Below are 4,137 nucleotides of genomic sequence, written 5' to 3' on the forward strand. Positions count from 1 at the left end.
CAACAACAAGGGTTGCTGGGGACACAGACGACCATCCATTATTGCCAACTCTTGACCGTTTCCACTGCCCTGAAGACCACATGCTTACAAGGACTCCGATCAGAGGAACTTTGCTTTACATGTTGGCTAACTTGAGCGAGAACTAAATTGGCTCGGCTCCGCCATGAGACCACTTGAGACGAGCCGAGCATGACTGATTTTCAACTGAAATTTCAGGTAGAAAGAAGTTACAGCGAAAAATAAAAATTGTACCATCGTTATAATGAGATTTTTTTCTGTCTATAAAAGCCATAAAAAGGCAACTCGGATAGAAAAGTTCGGAGCGTCCGTAAGGGGCCATACTTGAAGATTAAAAAAAGTCTGAATCGATAAAACCAATAGGCATACTCATACTTCGTGCCTAAAAATATTCGATTGTTGGGAAGCACTAGGCGGTCGTTTGTCGTTTCCGTAGGGAGTCTTCGAGCGGTATGGTAAACGACACAGACATGGCGGGCTGCAAAGTTGCAAGTGGCTCATGGTACCCCCACTAGGGGCATATGATGAGCCACCGAACTTTTAAAATCCAAGTGTACGAATGTCGCACACCTGCAGGTGAGCGAATGTCTGTCGCACACTTGTAGGTGTGCGAATGACCATTCGTACACTTGCTGAAACCCATGAAAAGGCCGGGCTCTCCAAGTATACGAATGGATATTCGCTCACCTGCAACTGCAAGTGTGAGAGTGCGAAGGGTCATTCGCACACCTGCAAGTGTGAGAGTGCGAAGGGTCATTCGCACACCTATACAAGTGTGCGAATGGTCGTTCGCACACCTACAAGTGTGCGACAGACATTCACACACCTGCAGGTGTGCGACATTCGTACACTTGGATTTCCAGTGTATGGCGGTGGCTGAGCTCCTCCTGCCCTGCCCCTCTGCCATGAGCGCGCTCCGGGTGACAAGAAGCGCACCGTCCTACGCTGCCGCCCCGCCGCTGCGTTACGTCATAACGATAGTGACGATAAGAACCCGTGTAGAACGTAAGCCAGTAAAATTGTCGTAGATATGTCGTTTTTGAAACGACGATTCTGCGTCAAATTTACGACAAATTTTACTACAAAAGTATGACAAATTTAGGACAAGAGCGTTTCACGTAAATTAGTTGTGGATTTGTCGTTTTTTTGTACGTAAAAGTGTACAAATTAAAGACAAGGAAACGACAAATTAACGACAAGCGTGCATGTGGCCTGACAAAAACGCGACAGTCAGCCTCGGAAGCGAGCGGGAGTCGAACCGTCACTTCGTCAGATGACTGGCGGGTGCCGTAACCACTCGGCCAAAGTGTCTACAGAGTGCTCCGGCGTCCGCTCGCCCTCCAGTGCAAATATATATATTTGGATAGAAGAAAAAATTTCCAATCGAATGGTATGGTTTTTAAAAATCACCCAAAACTGAAGATATACGTGCTTTCACTGGAGTCGCTGCGCTGTGCGGGCTTTCACTGGGGTCGCGCAGAGATACGTGCTTTCACAGGAGTCGATGCGCCGTGCGTGCTTTGATTTACACTGTGAAAAACATTTCTGTAGATTTACAATATATTTTGTAATTCAAATTTACAAAATATTTCGTAAATTTACGACCGCCCATTCTTTCTCGTCACTGAATTTTAAGTCGATAGGGCGTGCTTGTAAATTTACCTTTCCGTATTCTAATTTTACGACTCATGTCGTGGAAAATTTTCATGTTAAATGTACCAATATTTTTCACAGTGTAGGGACGAGCGATATGTATGTATGGCCCGTTGGGCCGCCCGGAGAGGGCCTCCATTTTGAGCGGTTCGCCTCTAGCGCGTCCGGCGCGGCCGGCGGAGGCGGCTCGGTGCAAAGGTGAGTCCCTACCCTATGGCTTCTACTTTTAGCCCGACCTTAAAAATCTGCGATCGGCGCACCCTCCTCGCCACCAGGGGCCGCACTGTAAAATCCTTGCGAAGGATTGTGGCTGCTTCGCAGTTGCGAACGCCTTGCGAACGCCTTCACTGTAACTCTAAGGGCGATAAATTTATGACCTTTTTTGGCGACACATCGAAAAAGGAAACTTCCCTTTTTCATCACCTTTTTTCTGGCGACACGTCGTGTGACCTTTTTTTTCGGCGAGAATTTTGTCGCCAAATGCTCCGCATGTGACCGAAAACAGTGATGTATGTCACTTGCCGTTTTCGGTCACACGCGGAGCATTTGGCGATAAAATTGTCGCCGAAGAAAAAGGTCACACGACGTGTCGCCAGAAAAAAGGTGATAAAAAAGGGAAGTTTCCAAAAAAGATCCTACATCGATGTGTCGCCGATTTAAGGTCTTATGTATCACCTTTAAAATGACAGTGTTGCGAACGAAATCGTTCGCAACTGCGAACGCCTTGCGAACGCAGGCTTGCGAAGCAGCCAAATTCTTCGCATTGCGAACAAATCCTTCGCAAGGATTTAACAGTGCGAAGTCTCGCGAAACATGGCACTCCAGATTGCCGGAAAACTATCGAACATGAATGAGTCTTTTTTTGGTGTCGCTACGTAGGGTAGACCAAGCCCTTTCGAACACCGTAACGCATGCCACTAACACTCATCGGGTTTGGGCGTGAAAGAGGAAAAACGCTCCTGGCGTGTGAATCCGCCTGCCAACTAGGCAACAGCTGTGCACGCATGCATCCAGGCTGCCTAGTTGACAGGCGGATTTCAACGCCAGGGGCGTTTTTCCTCTTTCACACCCAAACCCGATGAGTGTTAGTGGCATGCGTTACGGTGTTCGAAGGGGCATGACCTGCCCGACATAACGGCATGAAAAAACCACCCCCTTTTGTTCAATAGTTTTCGGTCAATCTTGAGTGACGCATTTCGCGGCATTTACGCCCCTGGGCGTGATGAGGGTAGGCCGATCGCGGATTTAGGTGGTCGGGCTTTAAGTAGAGGCCATATGGGCCCGCCTCGGCACCGAGTCGCTTCCGCCGGCCATACCGGTCGCGCGCGGCAAGCGCTCCAAGATGGAGGTCAGCTCTGGACGGCGCACTGCAGGGGATTTCTTCGTAAATTTACGAACAAACACCTGTTAATTTTTTTACACGAACTTTTCGTCATTGCTTAGAAAACCAAAACTTGTTAAATGACGAACAGTTCGTAACTTTGCGTATAGGTGAGAATTAGCCATGTCATTGTGTTCACAATGACAATATTTTAAAGAGAAAGTCAGTGCATGTTGGAGTTAAAGTTTATTTTCATAACAATTCTCCCAAAATTTGGACTTTTTGGCAGGCTCTTATGCAAAAATATTCTTATGAATTACTTGTGTCATAACAAACACTTTTTATTATTTTTAAAATGCATAAGAATTCTCATACTTCATTCGTAATTTTACGAACAGTTTGTTTATCACCTACGAACAGTTGGTATTCTGGTTTAGAAAAACACTGTTCGTCAAATCCAGAAAACGAACAGTTCGTGAGGAATTTTATCGTGAAAAGACGAAGTCTACTACTAACAGTGCGCGAGGGGCCGAACCGACGAGGGCCGTACGCTCAGCCCTGCTTCGTCGCACGGACCCAGGACCAAGGCTAAAGGTCATTTCTAGGTAAAATATTTCATTTGAGACCCGAACCTCGACAACTTTAATTTAGTGGGCCGGCCTATTGTAGGGTGCATTCTGTTAAGGAAAGTCAGTTCGGGAGGTCGGTCGGTCAGGGTGTGGAGGTAAGGTGTCGACGTCGACGAGGGTGTCGATGTGCTGGAGATCGAACGCTCGATCTACCGACCCACCCACGACCGTCAAACATCGTTAAACCAATAAATTTAATGTTGTCATGACCTCCACGGGTCGTTTCGTAGCTGTTGACATCATCCTGCAGCATATCGTTGAATGTTGATTTGACGATTTAACACACACGGACGATATGGTAGGTCGACTAACCAAATCTGGTCAGGTTGTGGTCTCACCTCGCCCGCCCTCCCGATTAGACGTTAATCAACGAAGTTACCGATGTCAACGGCTAGGAAAAGAGCAGGGGGTCATGTCTCCGCACCAATTAGAGGTGTAAATTGTTAGAAAAATAAACATCTGCTAACATTTTTCAGGAAAATGTTTTTAAAAAATTCAAAAAATGTTGTAAAAGTT

The sequence above is a fragment of the Frankliniella occidentalis genome, unplaced genomic scaffold (genome assembly GCF_000697945.3).
Source record: "Frankliniella occidentalis isolate FOCC.00 unplaced genomic scaffold, Focc_3.1 Scaffold281, whole genome shotgun sequence".
In the NCBI taxonomy this organism is placed as follows: Eukaryota; Metazoa; Arthropoda; class Insecta; order Thysanoptera; family Thripidae; genus Frankliniella; species Frankliniella occidentalis.